Source organism: Chlorocebus sabaeus, chromosome 28, assembly GCF_047675955.1.
Source record: "Chlorocebus sabaeus isolate Y175 chromosome 28, mChlSab1.0.hap1, whole genome shotgun sequence".
Lineage (NCBI taxonomy): Eukaryota > Metazoa > Chordata > Mammalia > Primates > Cercopithecidae > Chlorocebus > Chlorocebus sabaeus.
This window is the reverse complement of record NC_132931.1, coordinates 9,544,181-9,564,781: the sequence shown is the minus strand read 5'-3', so window position 1 is coordinate 9,564,781 and position 20,601 is coordinate 9,544,181. Positions and strand designations below refer to the sequence as shown.

At 47.6% G+C, this 20,601-nt stretch overlaps 1 pseudogene; it reads right to left on the bottom strand.

Moving 5' to 3' along the window:
• Nucleotides 1-17,275: 17,275 nt before the first annotated feature.
• Nucleotides 17,276-19,843, bottom strand: LOC103246649 (THO complex subunit 4 pseudogene; annotated as a pseudogene).
• Between the last annotated feature and the right edge of the window lie 758 nt (nt 19,844-20,601).

The following is a 20,601-nucleotide window of genomic DNA, read 5'->3' as shown; positions in this document are numbered from 1 at the left end:
CCAGCCTTGGCGACTGAGGGAGACCCTATCTCAACCCTCCCCCATCCCCCCAAAAAATATGAACAAATGTCAAGGTTACTGGGGTAGATCCTAAATCTGAATCATCTTTGTACTTCCCAGAGAGCCTGGGACATTATCATCTATGCACAGTAGTTATTAAGATAAATGATAATCAGAATCAACCTAGGTACCCATCAATGGTGGACTGGATAAAGAAAATGTGGTTCAGCCAAGCATGGTGGCTCACACCTGTAATCCCAGCACTTTGGGAGGCTGAGGTGGGTGGATCACCTGGGGTTGGGAGTTCGAGACCAGCCTGACCAACATGGAGAAACCCCGTCTCTACTAAAAATACAAAATTAGCTGGGCATGGTGGCGCATGCCTGTGATCCCAGCTATTCGGGAGGCTGAGGCAGGAGAATCGCTTGAACCCAGGAGGCAGAGGTGGCGGTGAGCCGAGATTGTGCCATTGTACTCCAGCCTGGGCAACAAGAGTGAAACTCCATCTCAATAAATAAATAAATAAATAAAACAAAAAAAGTGGTCCATATATATCATGGAATATTATACAGCCATAAAAAATAATGAAACGATGTCATTTGCAGTCAGAAGGATGCATCTGGAGGCCATTATCCTAAGCAAACTGATGCAGAAACAAACAATTAAATACTGCATGTTCTTTCTTAGCAAAGGGAGCTAAGCACTGGGTATACACGGACACAAAGATGGGAATGATAGGCCGGGCACAGCGGCTCACACCTGTAATCCCAGCACTTCGGGAGGCCAAGGTGGGTCAAAACCAGCACTTGAGGTCAAAACCAGCCTGGCCAACATGGTGAAACTCTGTCTCTACTAAAAATACAATAATTGGCCAGATGTGGTGGTGGGCACCTGTAATCCCAGCTACTCTGGAGTCTGAGGCAGGAGAATTGCTTGAGCCCAGAAGGCAGAGCCTGCAGTAAACCAAGATCACGGCACTGCACTTCAGCCTGAGCAACAAAGCAAGACTTTGTCTCAAAAAAAAAAAAAAAAAAAAGATGGGAGCGATAGACACTGGGGACTACTGGAATGGGGAGGGAGGGAGGCAAGGACTGATAAACGACCTATTGGGTCCAGTGTTCACTACTTGGGTGATGGGATCATTCAAACCCCAAACCTCAGCATCCGGAAGTATACCCATGTAAAAAACCTGCCCGTGCACCTCTGAATCTAAAGTGAAAGTTGAAATAAAAAGTCATTTAAGGCCAGGCACGGTGGCTCACGCCTGTAATCCTAGCACTTTAGGACGCTGAGGCAGGTAGATTGCCTGAGGTCAGGGGTTTGAGACCAGGCTGGCCAACATAGAGAAACCCCATCTCTACTAAAAATACAAAAACTAGCTGGGTGTGGTGGTGGCAGGTGTAATCCTAGCTACTCCAGGGGCTGAGGCAGGATAATCATTTGAACCCGGGAGGTGGAGGTTGCAGTGAGCCAAGATTGCGCCACTGTACTAAAGCCTGGGGGACAGAGTAAGACTCCGTCTCAGGAAAAAAAAAAAAAAAAGTCATTTGACTTATTTTTAAAAATTTCAAAATAAATGATAACTAGATTAAAAATCATCTTCATTGGACGACCATTAGCAACTTTAGGGCAAATATTCTTCCATTTCCATGGCCTGGTGCTAACAAGAGGTGGCTATTTCTCAGCGATTACAAGCCTTCAATCACAGTGAACACACACTGACTTAGGAGAGTCCCACTCTGAGATATTGCTGCCAACCAAGATCAATGGACCCTATGCCTTCCAGAGAAATAGACCCTCAGCCATAGTCCCCCAACCACCACTTCTTCTATACATTTTGACCTTACTTCCTCTGCCTCTTCCCAGCTGCAGCTGAATTTGCTAAACACACACACACACACACATACATGCACACACACTCCTACCTCAATCTGTTGAAAACTCCCCAGACCAAAATGTTCTTTTCTTTTCTTTTTTTTTTTGAGATGGAGTCTCGCTCTGTCACCCAGGCTAGAGTTCAGTGGCACAATCTCGGCTCACTGCAACCTCCCAGATTCAAGCGATTCTCCTGTCTCAGCCTCCTAAGTAGCTGGGATTACAGGCACATGCCACCATGCCTAGCTAGTTTTTGTACAAAATGTTCCTTTCTTGCTAGATAGTCCTAAGATCAGCTATCTGGTAAAACACAAGTCTACTGACAATCCAACTTTTGATTTATCTCTTTCTTTAAAAAAATTTTTTTTTTTTTTTTAGAGATGGGGTCTTGCTGCGTTGCCCAGGCTGGTCTCCAACTCCTGGCCTCAAGTGATCTTCCTGCCTCAGCCTCCCAAAGTGCGGGGATTACAGATGTGAGCCATTCCACCTGGTTTCAGTTTATCTCTTCCTTGTTAAATACTTGCAAATACATTTTCACAGAGAGTCCCAGAGTCTAAGAGTCCGAGTCACAAGTGGAAGTACAAGGTGTGCAAACTTGCCCACTACAAGGAGGTGCCAGAAGAAAATATCCCAGCCCAACACACTTGGCCAACAGTGGGTGGATTTTTTTCTCTGAAACTGTATGAAATTACAATTGGTGCTTAAACAACATGAGTTTGAACTATGTGGGCCAGTTATAAACAATGTTTTTCTTTTAAAGATGGGGTCTTGCTATGTTGCCCAGTCTGGACTCAAACTCCTGGGCTCAAGCAATCCTCCTGCCTCAGCCTCCTAAAGCATTGGGATGATAGAAGGGAGGCACCCAGCTGCTTATTATGTCATCAATTCCCTTTTATAATCAACCAAAGTCCTGAATTGTCTCACATGGGCTACAGTTAAGCTACAATTACCAAGTAGTCTACTGGGTTTATGGGCTTAGGTTTAGGTGTTTACAAACCTCCCTGTTAAAATTCTTTTTTTTCTTTTTTATTTTTTGAGACAGGGTCTCACTCTGTCGCCCAGGCTGGAGTGCAGTGGTGCGATCTTGGCTCACTGCAACCTCTGCCTCCCGGGTTCAAGTGATGCTTCTGCCTCAGCCTCCTGAGTGACTGGGATTACAGGAGCACACCATCATGCCCGGCCAATTTTTGTATTTTTGGTTGAGACGGGGTTTTGCCATGTTGGCCAGGTTGGTCTCGAACTCCTGACCTCAGGTGATCCACCTGCCTCGGCCTCCCAAAGTGCTGGGATTACAGACGTGAGCCACTGCACCTGGCCTCTGTTAAAATTCTTCTTACCAATTTCACACCACTGTTTTCACTGCCAAGATACATTTGGATTCCACTGTCCTACAAAACTGCTCACCTGGCAGAGTGGGCTTATTTTCAGGCTGGCCAGTGGATCATTCAAAAGTCCATCCAGACCAGATGCTCATGCTTGTAATCCTGACACTTGGGGAGGCTGAGGCGGGAGGATCGCTTGAGCCCAGGAGTTTGTGACCAGCCTGGGCAACATCATGAAATCCCGTCTCTACAAAAAATTGTAAAAACTTAGCTGGACATGAAGCTGCATACCTGTAGTCCTAGCTACTCAGTAGGCAGAGGTGGGAGGATCTCTTGAGGCTAGGAGTTGGAGGCTGCAGTGAGCTATATGATTGCACCACCGCACTCCAGACTGGGTGACAGAGTGAGAACTTGTCTCAAAATAAAATAAAATAAAAATAAAAGAAGGCCGGAGGTGGTGGCTCACGCCTGTAATCCCAGTACTTTGGGAGGCTGAGGCAGGCGGATCACCTGAGGTCAGGAGTTTGAGACCAGCCTGGCCAACGTGGTGAAACCCATCACTACCAAAAAATACAGGTGGCATGCACCTGTAATCCCAGCTACTCAGAAGGCTGAGACATGAGAATTGCTTGAACCCGGGAGGCAGAGGTTGCAGTGAGCTGAGATAGTGCCAGCGGACTCCAGCCTGGGTGACAGAGTGAGACCCCTCTGGCTGTCTCTAGTCTGAGACAATTTGAGTAACCTCCCTGCCTGGCCAGTGTGGCCCCTTGGGACTGCAAGCCCAGCCCTCTAACAGAGACAACCAGACAGATGCAAACCAGGACACCTAGGGATGGACAGCAGGGCTCCATCCTCCTGTTCAGTGTTGCCACCGGGATCTCAAATGAAGATGGAGAAGCTCTCATTTTTGCCAGACACCATGGCTCACTCCTGTTATTCCAGCACTTTGGGAGACTGCGGCAGGAGAATTGCTTGAGGCTGGGTATTGGAGACCAGCCTGGGCAACTTAGCAAGGCTTTGTCTCTACACACATGAAAAATGGCTGAGGGTGGTGGCTTGTGCCTCTGGTCCCAGCTACTCAGGAGGCTGAGGCAGGAGGATCGCTGGAGCCCAGGAGGTTGAGGCCGCACCACTGGTGCAAGCCATGGTCGCACCACTGCACTCCAGCCTGGGTGATGGAGCAAGACCCTGTCTCTAAAAAAAAGCCCTGATTTTCAAGAGTGCGTGCCCAAATCTGGAGGTGGGAGAGGAGACATTCAGGATCCTAACACGCTAGAGAAAAGGTCCAAATCTTAGGAGATGAAATAGCTAAGCCTCTGGTCACAAAGCCATGACCAAGTCCCAGAAAGGAGAGGCGTGGCACTGCACGAAAAGACTCGGGGGTTTTAGAAAAGAAGCTGTGAACCGGGTGTGGTGGCTCATGCCTGTAATCCCAGGCATGGGATTACACTTTGGCAGGCCGAGCGGGGTGGATCAATTGAGGTCAGGAGTCCAAGACCAGCCTGGCCAACATGGTGAAACCCCGTCTCTACTAAAAATACAAAAATTAGCCAGGTGCGGTGGTGGGTGCCTGTAATCCCAGCTACTTGGGAGGCTGAGGCAGGAGAATCGCTTGAACCTGGAAGGCAGAGTTTGCAGTGAGCTGAGATTGCCCCACTGCACTCCAGCATGGGTGACAAGAGCAAGACTCTTGTCTCAAAAAAAAAAAAAAAAGGCCAGCCTGGCAACATAGTGAGACCCATCTCTACCAAAAAATTTTTAAAAATTAGCTAAGTGTGGTGGGACATACCTGTAGTCCCAGCTACTAGGGAGGCTGAGGTAGGAGGATCGCTTGAGCCTGGGAGGTTGAGGCTGCAGTGAGCCAAGATTGCACCACTGCACGCCAGCCTGGGTGACAGAGTGAGACCCTGTTTCTAAAAGAAAAAAAAAAAAAAAACATTGATTATTTTTACATACTTTTTTAGGTCAGGGATTCAGAAATGACTTAGGTACACAGTTTGAATTTAAGGTTTCTCTTAAGGTTGTAGACAAGATGTCGGCCAGGTCTACAGCCATCTGTCAGCGTCACTGAGCTGGAGACACTGAGGCATTCCTGCCCTTTCACGGTCTTGACATTTTCAAAGACTACTGGACAGTTACTTTGTAGAATGTCCATCAATTAGGGTTTGTCTGATGTTATCTTGTGGTTAGATTGAGGCTATACATTTTTCTCAATGAGACCATAACAGTACAGTTGTGTCCTTTTTATTTATTTTTTGAGACAGGGTCTCACTCTGTCACCCAGCCTGGAGTACAGTGGTGAAATCATAGCTCACTGCAGCCTTGACCTCCCAGGCTTAAGCAATCCTCCCACCTCAGCCTCCCAAGTAGCTGGAATTACAGGTATGCATCATTGTGCTAATTTTTGTAATTTTGTAAAGACAGGGTCTCATTATGTTGCCCAGGCTGATCTCGAATTCCTGAGCTCAAGTGATCCTCCTGCCTCAGCCTCCTAAAGTGCTGGGATTACAGGTGTGAGCTACTGTACTCAGCCTCCAAGCTGTGTCCTTTTTAGTGTATCACAGTAGCGGGTTCATGATGTCATTATATCTCATTGCTAGTGATGTTCACCTTGACCATTTGGTTCAAGTGGTGTCTTCTGAGATTTTCCACTGTTCTGTTACCATGTTTCACTTTGTACTTAATAAAATCATGAAGTCTCCTAAAGCTTCCTCAGGCATCTACATTTGTCAAACCTCCCTGGGTGATTCCATTGTGCTACCGGGGTTGAAAACCACTGAATAGGTAGATCAAGTTCATGGAGGAGCTAACAAGATGGGTGAGATGGGGAATTGAGAAGAGGTGACATGAGGAATGGCTGAACGCCTGGAGAATGTAAGAGTCAGGGACTGGCTGGGCACGGTGGGTCATGCCTCTAATCCCAGCACTTTGGGAGGCTGAGGTGGGTGGATCACCTGAGATCAGGAGTTCGAGACCAGCCTGGTCAACATGGTGAAACCCCATCTCTACTAAAAATACACACAAAAAAATTAGCCAGGCGTGGTGGTGGGTGCCTGTAATCCCAGCTACTCAGGAGGCTGAGGCGGGAGAATTACTTGAGCCTGGGAGGTGGAGGTTGTAGTGAGCCAAGATCATACCACTGCACTCTAGCCAGGGCAACAAGAGCGGAACTCTGTCTCAAAAACAAAAAACAAAAAACAAAGTCAGGGACTAACATGTTTGAAAATATTTGAAGGGTTGTCAAGTGTGAATAGTTGCTGTGCAAACCAAAAACAAAATTCTAAGCACCCCAATCAACAGAATGGACCCCTCTTTCAGCCATGGGCACTCCAAAGTTAGTGCCTCATTATACCTCATTATACCTCATTATACCCACCTCCCTTTGAAATTCAGGTGCAGCAAAAGAGCATGAACATTAAAAGACAGACCTTAAGACTGACAAAACAGATTCTTTGTAGCAATAAGATACCAGCATGACAGATAGCAGGCCCTGAAAGAAATCAAAGTATTTTACCCACAACTATATTTCTTTGAGATACATACACACACACACACACACACACACACACACACATATATATGTGTGCGCGCGTATATATATGTGTGTGTATATGTATAGGAATGTAATGGTGTGATCTTGGCTCACTGCAACCTCTGCCTCCCAGGTTCAAGTGATTCTTGTGCCTTAGCCTCCCAAGTAGTTGGGATTACAGGTGCCAGCCACCATGCCCAGCTAATTTTTGTATTTTTAGTAGATATGGGGTTTTGCCATGTTGGCCAGGCTGGTCTTGAACTCCTGACCTCAGGTGATCCACCCACCTCGGCTTCCAAAGTGCTGGGATTACAGGCGTGATCCACTGTGCCCGGCTTCTTTGACATATTTTGAAATGGCCCTGCAAAACTGTCTTTTGTGTGGAACATCTACGTTCTATAGGGAATCCCCTTCCCTTTCCAGGTCTTTTTCCTGATTTAGGAGGGAATTAACTAAGAGTCTGGCATTATTTTAAGTCTGATAAGAAACATTTACCATCTATTCTCTCTGAAACCTGCTACCTGGAGGCTTCATCTACATAATAAGAACCTTGGTCTCCACAACCCCTCATCTTAACCCAGACACTTCCTTCTCTTGATTCCAAGTGTTTAGATAATGACCTAAGTCTTTCAACAATTGCCAATCAGAAAATCTTTGAATCCACCCAGGACCTGAAAGCCCTCCCCACACCCTGCCTTTGAGTTGTCCTGCCTTTCCGGACTGAACCAGTGCATACCTTACATGTATTGGTTGATGTCTTATCTCTCCCTAAAACATATAAAACTAAGCTGCAGCCCCACCACCTTGGGCACAGATTCTCAGGACCTCCTGAGGCTGTGTCATTGGTCATGGTCCTCACATTTGGCTCAGAATAAACTACTTCAAATATTCTGCAGAGTTTCATTCCTTATTGACAAAATAAGTAGAATCTGGGAAAACTAGTCTTTTAAAGTTGCAAGAAGTTTCTATGATCTCAGAATGGGTAGCCTTGGGTTTGCCTTCTGGATGATTATTTTTTATGGGAACCATATTTTTATTTTTGTTACTTAAAAAGCATTTTTTTTTTTTTTTTTTTTAGGTCAGACACCGTGGCGCACGCCTGTAATCCCAGCACTTTGGGAAGCTGAGGCGGGTGGATTGCTTGAGCTCAAGAGTTTGAGAGCAGCTTGGGCAACATGATGAAACCCTGTGTACAATTTTTTTTCTTTTTTAATACAGAGTCTCACTCTGTCACCCAGGCTGGAGTACAGTGGCATGATCTGGGCTCACTGCAACCTCCACCTTCTGGGTTCAAGTGATTCTCCCGCCTCAGCTTTCTAAGTGGCTGGGATTATAGGCGCACATCACCACACCCAGATAACTTTTGTATCTTTAGTAGAGATGGGGTTTCACCATGTTGGCCAGGCTGGTCTTGAACTCCCGACCTCAGATGATCCACCTGCCTTGGCCTCCCAAAGTGTTGGGATTATGGGCGTGAGCCACCGCACCCAACTCCAAATTTTCTTTTTTAAAATTGGCCACGTGTGGTGGTAAGCACCTGTAGTCCCCACCACTCAGGAGGCTGAGGTAGGACGATTGCTTGAGCCCAGGAGGTCGAGGCTGCAGTAAGCCGATTGTGCCACTGCACTGCAGCCTGGCAATGACAGTGGGACTATCTCAAAAAACACAAAGCAAACAAACAAACAAACAAACAAGACAGGGTCTCCCTAAGTTGCCCAGGCTGGTCTCGAACTCCTGAGTTCAAGCAATCCTCCTGCCTCAGCCTCCCAAAGTGCTGGGATTGTAGGCATAAACCATCACGCCAGCCTCTACGGGAGCCATAAAGTGGTCTATTTAATCACGCACTTGTCAAACCAATTCTATCCGTGATTCTTGGGGAAATCTGTGAAGTCCCATCTATCTGGAAAGATGTTGTGGAAGCTGAAATAACTCCCTCTTGGAAGCCAGGCTTCTGATTAACCCTGGTTCCAGGAATGCCTCTAAGATTTCCAGTTTATCTATCATTCCTTGTATAAAAGCACATACTTACCATTAATCCTGCCCTTATGCCAGAGGCGTTTGAACCAGAGTGACTCTATCTTGAGTGAGGGCTGAGAAAAATGAGGCTGGGGCTTGCTGGACTGCATTCCCAGAAAGTGGGGTATTCCTAGCCTCTAGATGTTTACAGTTAATGGAAGAGATTGATAATGTTTACTAAACAGACCCAGATTTAGGAGTGTCCTGATATCCTGGTATCTTGAGAACAGAAGCATTCCTACGATAACTTCGATTCCTGCAAAATACAGTAAGAAAATTAATCCTTTATCACAAACCCTTGTAGCAGAATACATCTCCTCATAATCTTTTCTTATGCTATATATAAACGAGTATTATCCCTAGGGTGGACGTGTTCCTCCTCTGCCTTTTGGGAACACCCTAATCTGTCTGTGGAGTAGCTGTGTCTTTCTCTACGTTACTTTCCTAATAAACTTGCTTTGACTTGACTCTATGAACTCGCCCTGAATTCTTTCTGGTGTGAGATCCAAGAACCCTCTGCTGGGGTCTGGATCAGGACCCCTTTCCGGTAACACTTAGATCAAATCAACCTTGATAAACGCGTACATACTGTAAATCCTGCCCTTAAGCAAATTCCTACACATGCCCTCTGGAGCATGTGCATTCTTTCCTTATGGTATATAGTTCCTGGGTCCGGGATGTAACAGCATGGAGATCTACCTGCCTTGTGGCCACCCAAGATGATGCTTCTGTCCATATCTCCCCCAGTGAAACACCCCGTGATGACAAACTGGATTTGTCTGCTTCGTTCTTTGGTTTCTTGGCTCCTTCTGTACTTAGGGGCCATTTTGCATGTAAGGTCCTATTGTGAAACAGAGGTTTAATATGAGTCACTGTTCAGTTTGGAAATATACATTATTGTTCCTATTGATCTCCACTTCTGCAGGGGTGTTTCCCGTTCTGGAAATCTCTCTGCTGGCCCCTGGGGCGCCTCCATGAACGGTGGAATCAGAGGCTGGCACAGTGGTTCACATCTGTAATCCTAGCACTTTGGGAGGCCAAGGTGGGAGGATTGCTTGAGGCTAGGAGTTCAAGACCAGCCTGAGCAACATAGTAAGATCTCATCACAGATATATACATATATGTGTGTGTGTGTGTGTACATATATGTATATGTGTGTGTGTATGTATATATTTTTTTAATTAGCCAGGTGTGGTGGCAATCTTATAGTTTCAGCTACTTGGGAGGCTGAGGTAGGAGGATCACCAGATCCCAGGAGTTCAAGGCTGCAGTGAGTTATGAATATGCCATTGAACTCCAGCCTGAATGATAGAGTGAGGTCCTATACCTATTAAAATATGAAAGAAAAAAAAAAAAAAACACCGGGCGCGGTGGGTCACATCTGTAATCGCAGCACTTTGGGAGGCCAAGGTGGGCAGATCACGTGAGGTCAGGAGTTCGAGACCAGCCTGGCCAACATGGTGAAACCCTGTCTCTACTAAAAATATAAAAAAATTAGCCAAGTGTGGTGGCTCACGCCTGTAATCCCAGCTACTTGGGAGGCTGAGGCAGGAGAATCGCTTGAACCTGGGAGGCGGAGGTTGCAGTGAGCTGAGATTGCGCCACTGCACTCCAGCCTGGGCGACAGAGTGAGATGCAGTTTCAAAAACAAAACAAACAAATAAATAAAAACAACAACAAAGTGACAGCAGGATGGTGGCGTCTGTCTTGCTTACAGGCTCTCTTGAGGGTTAGATACAGTGTCTGGCATGCAATAGACGCTGGTCACTGGTAAATGCTCATTACTTGGCAGGGAGTCTTCCAGCTCTGAGTCCAGCCTGCAAACACCCCATATGACTTTTTGGACAGAAACACAGGCACTGTGACACTAGGCTGGAGGCAAGGTATGTGGGGAGGGCTGGCCTGGGGAAATAACGTTATTTTCAGATCCAATAAAGCTTCCTAAAGCTGAGGCCAACTAACAGGTGTCCGTCAAATACTTACCTTGTGTAGGATTCTTCTGTGTATTTGGGTCCAGCGGTCAGCGAGAGGCTGGGAGCTACTGAAATACCCATCCAGGGCCCCAGGGAGGGTTAAGGACAGGGTTAAACTGGACTTCAATTCTCATCATCCTGACGCAGCAAGAAGGAAATGTCTCTTATCAGTGTGGGTGGGAGCTGTGCTTCCGCTGAAAAGAGTGGAAATTTCATCAAAAGTTGTCCTGGAAAGAGGCCAGTCTTTGGAACAGAAAAAAAAAAAAAAAGAAAAGAAAGAAAGAAAGAAAGAAAAGAAAAGGCCGGGTACGGTGGCTAATGCCTGTAATCTCAGAACTTTGAGAGACCAAGGTTTGCAGATCATTTGAGGTCAGGAGTCCACGGCCAGCCTGGCCAACATGGCAAAACCCTTTCTTTACCAAAATTACAAAAAAATTAGCCGGTCATGGTGGCACACACCTGTGATCCCAGCTACCTGGGAGGCTGAGGCATGTGAATCACTTGAACCTGGGAGATGGAGGTTGCAGTGAGCCAAGATTGCACTATAGGACTCCAGCCTAGGCGACAGAGTGAGACTCAGTCTCAAAAAAAAAAAAAAAAAAAAAAAAAGAAACTTGGGGAAGTGGGTCTCAAATCAAAGAGAAAACAAAAACTTTTTCTGTCCCTGGGGCTGCTAAACTTGGATTTTGAGGCACAGACAAAAGAGCTATGTTGTATCTAATTTTCTGACAACTTGGCTATGCTAAGGTGTCTGTCTAGACACCAGTTTAGATGTTAACACCAATCTAGGTGCTACCACAAAGGTCATTTTCAGACATGATTAACTTTTTAAATTTTTATTTCAGAGACAGAGTCTTGCTCTGTCGCCCAGGCTGGAGTGCAGTGGGGCAATCATAGCTCACTACAGCCTCAACCTTCCAGACTCAAGTGATCCTCCCACCTCAGCCTCCCAAGTAGCTGGGACTACAGGCTGGCACTACCATGCCTGGCTTTATTTTATTTTTTGTAGAGACAGGGTCTTGCTATGTTGCCCAGGTTGGTCTCAAACTCCTGGACTCAAAGCGATCCTCCTGCCTTGGCCTCCCAAAGTGCTGGGATTACAGGTGTGAGCCACCGTGCCTGGCTGTGATGAACATTTAAATCAGCAGACTTTGAATAAAGACGAGGACCCTCCACAAAGCAGGTGGGTCTCATCCAATCAGTTGATGGCTTTTTTTTTTTTTTTTTTTTTGAGACGGGGTCTGGCTCTGTCGCCCACGCTGGAGCACAGTGGCCGGATCTCAGCTCACTGCAAGCTCCGCCTCCCAGGTTCACGCCATTCTCCTGCCTCAGCCTCCCGAGTAGCTGGGACTACAGGCGCCCGCCACCTCACCCGGCTAGTTTTTTGTATTTTTTAGTAGAGATGGGGTTTCACCGTGTTAGCCAAGATGGTCTCGATCTCCTGACTTCATGATCCACCTGTCTCGGCCTCCCAAAGTGCTGGGATTACAGGCTCGAGCCACCGCGCCCGGCCTCAGTTGAAGGCTTTAAGGTCAAAGAGTGAGGTTTCCTGAAGAAGAAGGAATTGGGCCTTAATTCCACTGCAACATAGAAACCCTGGTTGGGTTTCCAGCCTGCTTGGTCTGCCTGAACAATTTAGACGTGAGGCTGCAAAACCACCTCTTCCCTGGATCTCCAGCCTGCCAGCCTGCCCTACACATTTTGAACTTTCCAGCCTCCACAATTAGAGAAGCCAATTCTTTTTCTTTTTCTCCCGAGACAGTCTTGCTTTTGTTGCCCAGGCTGGAGTGCAGTGGCATGATCTCAGCTCACTGAAACCTCCGCCTCCCAGGTTCAAGTGATTCTCCTGCCCCAGCCTCCCGAGTAGCTGGGATTACAGGCGCCCGCCCACCACCACACCTGGCTAATTTTTGTATTTTTAGTAGAGATGAGGTTTCACCATGTTGGGCAGCCTGGTCTTGAACTCCTGACCACAGGTGATCTGCCTGCCTTGGCCTCCCAAAGTGCTGGGATTACAGGCGTAAGCTACCGTGCCCGGCCTAAGCCAATTTTTTTTTTTTTTTTTTTTTTTTTTTTCAGACAGAGTTTCACTCTTGTTGCTCAGGCTGGACTGCAATGGTGTGATCTCGGCTCACCGCAACCTCTATCTCCCAGGTTCAAGCGATTCTCCTGCCTCAGCCTCCCGAGTAGCTGGGATTATAGGCATGCGCCACTACACCCGGGTAATTTTTTGTATTTTTAGTAGAGACAGGGTTTCTCCATGTTGATCAGTCTAGTCTTGAACTCCTGACCTCAGGTGATCTACCTGCCTCGGCTCCCAAAGTGCTGGGATTACAGGCATGAGCCGCCACGCCCAGCCTAAGCCAATTCTTTAAAATAATGAAAAGATTCTTTTCCTCTCTCTGTATGTGTATCCTATTCATTCTGTTTCTTTGAGAGCCTTGACTAATACAGTTTCACCAGAAATTGGCTTCTATTGCAATGACTGAGGCTGGGAGTTGCGGAGGAATCATATTGGAAGAGATCCTGTGGGCAGGTTGGTACCTGCAGCCTCTGACTGCAGCCCCTTCCAAGACTCAGCTGGAAGCATCTGGATCAGGGATTGGAAAACTCTAGCCTCCAGACTCGAATCCCAGCACTCTGGGAGGCCAAGGCGGGAGGATTGCTTGAGCTCGGGAGTTCCAGACCAGTCTGGGCAACAAAGCAAGACCCCATCTCTATTAAAAATCAATCACAGGTGAGTCAGGTGAGTGAGGTGGTGCATGCACCTATAGTCCCAGGTATTCAGGAGCAAGACCCTGCCTCTATAAAAACTGTTTGAAATAGCCAGGTATGGTGTTATGTGCCTGTAGTCCCAGCTACTTGGGAGACTGAAGCAGAAGGATCACTTGAGCCTGGGAGTTCAAAGCTGTAGTGAGCTCTGATCGCACCATCACACTGCAGCCTGGACAACAGAGTGAGACTGTGGCTTTTGTTTTGTTCTGAGATGGAGTCTTGCTCGGTCGCCCAGGCTGGAGTGCAGTGGTGTGATCTCAGCTCACTGCAAGCTCCGCCTCCCGGGTTCACGCCATTCTTCTGCCTCAGCCTCCCGAGTAGCTGGGACTACAGGCGCCCGCCACCACGCCCAGCTAATTTTTTTGTATTTTTAGTAGAGACGGGATTTCACTGTGTTAGCCAGGATGGTCTCAATCTCCTGACCTGGTGATCTGCCTGCCTCGGCCTCCCAAAGTGCTGGGATTACAGGCGTGAGCCACCATGCCCGGCTACTCTATGTCTAAAACATAAAAAATCAGAACAAAACAAAAAGGTATACCCCTAGCCATCAACCACCTCCACACTTCAACCTACTCCAAAACCCTGAAACACCCCTAACTATAAGTTGTTTGTTATCTCTTGGTATTAGCTAACCCTGGGAGGGTCAGTTTCCTCCTCTAGCACCAGCAAGCCTCCAGATGTCAAAAAATAGAATCAAAATACAGACCAGGCATGGTGGCTCATGCCTATAAGCCCAGCACTTTGGGAGATCGAGGCAGGCAGATCACCTGAGGTCGGTAGCTCAAGTTCAAGGAGGTCAAGGAGACTGGCCAACATGGTGAAACCCCATCTCTACTAAAAATACAAAAATTAGCTGAGCGTAATGGTGCATGCCTGTAGTCCCAGGTACAAGAGAGGCTGAGGCATGAGGATAGCTTGAACCCAGGAGGCAGAAGTTGCAGGGAGGCAAGATCATGCCAATGCACTCCAGCCTGGGAGACACAGCAAGACTCTATCTCAAAAACAAAACAAAACAAAAAGAATCAACATACAGAAAATAAAGACACATGCTCAATATACTGGATCATCTAGTGATTCTGGGTTTGTTTGTTTTCTGAGACACAGTCTTGCTCTGTCGCCCAGGCTGGAGTGTAGGGGCATGATTTCAGCTCACTGCAACCTCCACCTCCCAGGTTCAAGCAATTCTCCTGCCTCAGCCTCCCCAGTAACTGGGATTACAGACACGCACCACCATGCGCAGCTAATTTTTTTTTTTTTTTTGTATTTTTGGTAGACACAGTGTTTCACCATATTGGCCAGGCTGGTCTTGAACCCCTGACCTCAAGTGATCCACCCACCTCAGCCTCTCAAAGTGCTGGGATTACAGGCATGAGCCACTGCACCCAGCCTAGTGATTCTATGTTTAACAGGAGGAACTGCTTTTCCACGGCACTGCACCATTTTTCATCACCACCAACAATGTAATGTATCCGGAGATAGCTCCCTTGTCTGATGTTCACGGCAAGTCAATACACAGATACACCAGGTTGCAGTAGAGAATGAGGTTTCTTCATAAGGCCACCAAACGAGGAGATGGAGGAAATCTCAAATTGATCTCTCCAGGAATTTGGAGTTAGGGTTTTTCAGGGTTTTGGAGTGGGCTGAAATGTGGAGGTGGTTGATGGGTGGAAGTGTGCTGGGTGAAGTCATGGGACAGGGAGATGAAGAAGCTGTGTTCTCACGCTCATTCTCTTCCTCTGCAGGGGTCTTCAAACTGGTTGGCATCAGCTGTTTTGCTGGAATTCAGGATCTGAAAAATATCTTAAGTAAGTCTTTTTTTTTTTTGAGACAAGAGTTTTGCTCTTGTTACCCAGGCTGGAGTGCAGCGGCACGATCTCAGCTCACTGCAACCTCCGCCTCCAGAGTTCAAGTGATTCTCATGCTTTAGCCTCCCCAGTAGCTGGGATTACAGGCACATACCACTATGCCCAGCTAATTTTTTTTTTTTTTTTAGTAGAGACGGGGTTTCACCATGTTGGCCAGGCTAGTCTCAAACTCCTGACCTCAGGTGATCTGCCCACCTCGGCCTCCCAAAGTGCTGGGATTACAGGCTTGAGCCACTGTGCCCGCCCAGCAATTCTTAAGCAAAAGTCTTATGATTCTTTTTTTTTTTTTTTTGAGATAGGGTCTTGCACTGTTGCCCAGGTTAGCATGAAGTGGTGAGACCATGGCTCACTGCAGCCTCGACCTCCTGGACTCAAGCAATTCTCCCACCTCAGCCTTCCGAGTAGCTGAGACTACTTGTGTAGCCACCCTGCCCAGTCCCAATTTTTTTTTTAATTTTTCTTATAGCCTCCTTATTATTTTGAAATAAATTTCAAGTGTCACAAAGCAGAAGGATCACTTGAGGTCAGGAGTTTGAGACAAGTCTGGGCAACATAGTGAGACCTCATTCCTATAAAAAATAAACAAAAATTAGCCAGGCATGGTGGTGTATGCCTGTAGTCTCAGCTACTTCTGAGGCTGAGGTGGAAGGATCACTCGAGCCCAGGTGTTGGGGACTGTAGTGAACTATAGTCATGCCATGGCACTCCAGCCTGGGTAACAGAGGAACAAATTTACCCCTATATTTCTTCCCTATGTTTTATAGTTTTAGCTCTTACATTTAGGTATTTGATCCATGTTGCATTAATTTTTTTTTCTTTTTTTCTTTTCTTTTCTTTTTTTTTTTTTGAGATGGAGTCTGGCTCTGTGGCCCAAGCTGGAGTGCAGTGGCACGATCTCGGCTCACTACAAGCTCCGCCTCCCGCATTCACGTCATTCTCCTGCCTCAGCCTCCCCAGTAGCTGGGACTACAGGCGCCCACCACCATGCCTGGCTAATTTTTTGTATTTTTAGTAGAGATGGGATTTCACCGTGTTAGCCAGGATTGTCTCGATCTCCTGACCTCGTGATCCGCCCGCCTCGGCCTCCCAGAGTGCTGGGATTACAAGCGTGAGCCATGGCGCCCGGCCGAGATAATTTTTTTTTAATAGATGAAGTCTCGCTATGTTGGCCAGGTTGGTCTTGAACTCTTGGCCTCAAGCAATCCTCCCACCTCGGCCTTCCAAAGTGCTAGGATTACAGGCATGAGCCAGCGCACCTAGCCAAGTTAGTTTTTGTATATGGTATGTGGTAGCAGTTGCATTTCTTTCTTTTGCGGATGGATATTCAAATGTTCTAGCACCATCTGTTGAAAATACTTCTTTCCCCATTGAATGGCCTTGGCACTCTTGTCAAAAATCAACTGACTATAAACGTGAGGGTTTATTTCTAGACCGTCAATTCTATTCCACTGATCTATATGTCCATCCGTATGCCAGGATCAAGCTGTCTTGATTATTCTAGTTTTGTATTAAGTTTTGACATCTGGGTCCTTTGAATTTCCATATGAATTTTAGAGTCACTTGTCAATTTCTGCAAAGAAACTAGTTGAGATTTTGCTAGCGGTTGTGTTAAATCTGTAGGTCATTTGGGGACTATTGTCATCTTAACGGTATTTCAATCTTTCAACACGGGAACATGGGATTTTTTTTCTGTTTCAGAAAAAAGAGAAAGAAAAGAAAAGAGAAAAGAAAAGAAAAAAGAAGAAAGAAGAAAGAAAGAAACCTTTACATGAGTTTTAAAATCCTATTTTAAAACATAAAAGAAACAAATCCATCATTGGCCGCACAGCCGCAGCCACCACCTCCCCACCATGTAGCAAGAGGAGACGCCTGGGTCGTGTTTCGCATGCTCTTGCGCACGCAGATTTGCTGGTCTGCTTAACTGGTGTCCATTCTCGCATTACAGGCGTCCAGCTCCTCTGCCGAAAAGCCGCTGCTTTGAATTCCTGCGGGCGCCTCTGTCTCTTTCCTGGGCGCCTCCATGGGTGCCTCCCCGGGTGCCTCCTCTACCACCAAAAGGGGAACCTCCAGCCTCACGGTTTCTAGTCATGCCACCTCTGTTTACGCTCTGTGCAGGTGTCTGCTGTATTTCGATCTGTGATGTGACAAGCTGAATGTTCACGGGGCAGCCAGAGGGGCGCCGTGGTACTGCATCATGGCTTTCAGGGCGGGTGCCTTCCGCTCAAAGTGCATGTCTGCTGATCCTAAGCAGCGGCCAGAGCGATTATAGTGCATAGCCGTCTTCTTCAGCGTTCCGGATTCTGCAAAGCGTTCCCGAATGTCGGCGTCTGACACGCCAAAATCTAGATTGGACACCAGCAGTTTCCCACCCGTCTCCACGCCGGCACCACCCGCTGGTCCGCAGCTGGCGAGGCCCAGAAGGCAGGGAGTCCCAGGACAGAAGCGGGCAGGACGCCCTAACCACCCGGTTTTCCCATCATGTCCCGAGACGAGGTGTCATCATTCTCCTTGTAGAAATAACTCCTGGGCCAGGCGAGGTGGCTCACGCCTATAATCCCAGCACTTTAGGAGAGGCAGGAAGGTGGATCACCTGAGGTCGAGAATTCTAGACCAGTCTGACCAACATGGTGAAACCCTGTCTCTACTAAAAATACAAAATTTAGCCGGGCATGGTGGCTCACGCCTGTAATCCCAGCACGTTGGGAGGCTGAGGGCGGTGGATCGCCTGAGGTCAGGAGCTCCAGACCAGCCTGGCCATCATGGGGAAACCTTGTCTCTACTAAAAATACAAAAATTAATGGGGCATGGTGGCAGGTGGCTGTAATCCCAGCTACATGGGAGGCTGAGGCAGGAGAATCCCTTGAACCCATGAGGCAGAGGTTGTCGTGAGCTGAGATCGTGCCATTGTGCTCCAGCCTGGGCAGCAAAGAGCAAAACTCTGTTTAAAAAAATAATAATAAATTAAAAAAAAAAAAAGATACCTCCTGATTAGAGGCCAAGAAAGGACCAGATTCTGCTAATCCACAAAATCTGGTGGTCAAGAACTTCACTAAAAGAAGAAGTGAAAGGATTTCCTTCCTGGAGGACTCGCACAGCTGGATTGCTTCCCTAAGACCAAAAAACCCTGGAGCCCTGCTTGCAGACACCAGCCCCCTTACCACACTGCCGCAAGACACTGACGGCCTGAGGCTGGAGATGGACACATTCTGCCCACTTATTTGACCCCAACACTCATGGGGTCAGTTAGAATAGCCAGGAAATGTGGGCATTCCGGGTCCCAAGAGACAGGTGTGTGGGCCGGGCATGGTGGCTCTTGCCTGTAATCCCAGCACTTTGGGAGGCCAAGGTGGGTGCATCACTTGAGGTCAGGAGTTCAAGACCAGCGTGGCCAACATGATGAAACCCTGTCTCTACTAAAAATATAAAAATTAGCCAGGTGTGTGGTGGGGCACCTACAGTCCCACTACTCGGGAGGCTGAGGCAGGAGAATCACTTGAACCCGGGAGGTGGAGGTTTCAGTGAGCCAAGATCATGACACTACACTGTAGCCTGGGCAACAGAGTGAGACTCTGTCTCAAAAAAAAAAAAAAAAAAAAAAAAAAAAAGAAAGAGAGAGAGAGAGAGAGCATGGCAGGAAAACCTTGTGTGGTGGAGAGCAGCTGCCGGCTGCTGGAGCCAGGGCCCAGATTCTACCATTTGGGAGGATATGAATTTGGACAGCACTTTCTTCCTCCATGCACTGGCACTAAGGTGCTTGCTTGTAGCATCTTATTTTACTATTGGGAGACTTGAAAGAGACAGAGTCACAGGAGCACTTTGTTTTTTGAGACAGGGTTTCGCTCTGTCACCCCAGCTGGAGTGCAGCCACGTGATAACAGCTCACTGGCAGCCTCAATCTCTCCAGGCTCCGTTGATCCTTCCACCTCAACCTTCCAAGTAGCTGGGAATACAGGCACACGCCACCACACCCAGCTCATTTTTTTTTTTTTTTTTTGTAGAGATGAGGTTTTGCCATGTTGCCCAGGTGGATCTTGAACCCCCGGGCTCAAGCCGTCTGCCTGCCTTGACCTCCCAAGATGCTGGGATTACAGGCGTGAACCACCACACCCACCCCACACAGGAGCACTTTGCAAACTGCAAAGCTTTGCAGAGAAATGAACAGTGAAATACCGGTGATGCCTCTGCCACCCAACCCCGCTGGAAATCAGCTTCTGTTCATTAGCTCAGCAGCTCAGGCCACAAAGGAAGTCTTTGGACAAGCTGGAAAGTTAGTCACCCAGTGAGTTTGGAAGCCTGGGGACGGTAGAATCCCCAGGGAGCCCCAGGGGGAGGCGGGAGACACCAAGACAGACAAAGGCACTGAGAGGGGAGATAGGAAGATTCTCAACACCAACCCTTCTGCTGCATCCGGGAGCATCTCTGCCCCCACAAGGCTTTTAACCTCGCCAGGAAGGCAAGGTACACAGGACAGACCACTTTGCTCATCCTCTTCTCCAGAATATCTGAGAAATGCCTAGTGATTCCTGCCTCCCCTGCCCTAGTCTCTCTCCCTGCTTTCTGCCACTATGGTCCACAGCCCTAAAGAATGACTCCTCCCAAGGAATGGTCTCCTTAGGAACACAGTCCCCAGAATGTGCCAACTCCAATTGGAGAACATCTATGTGACATGAGTTCTGACTATTTTGCGTTTCTTTCTTTTCTTTTCTTTTCCTTCCTTCCTTTTTTTTTTTGAGACAGGGTCTCGCTTTGTTGCCCAGGCTGGAATGCAATGGCACTATCTCAGCTCACTGTAACCTCCCCCTCCCAGCCTCCCAGGTCCAAGCAATTCTCATGCCTCAGCCTCCCGAGTAGCTGGGATTACAGGCGCACACCACCATACCTGGCTAATTTTTGTATTTTTAGTAGAGATGGGGTTTCACTATGTTGGCCAGTCTGGTCTCGAACTCCTGACCTGAAGAGTTCTGCTCGCCTCAGCCTCCCAAAGTGCTGGGATTACAGGCATGAGCCACCACACACAGCCATATTTTGCAGTTCTTGAGACACGTAGGGAGATGCTGGACTGAGAGTTGATAGACCTAGATTCCTAGATCCTTCCTTCCTTCCTTCCTTCCTTCTTTCCTTCCTTCCTTCCTTCCTTCCTTCCTTCCTTCCTTCCTTCCTTCCTTCCTTCCTTCCTTCCTTCCTTCTTTCCTTTCTCTCTTTCTCTCTCTTCCTCTGTTGCCCAGGCTGGAGTGCAGTGCTGC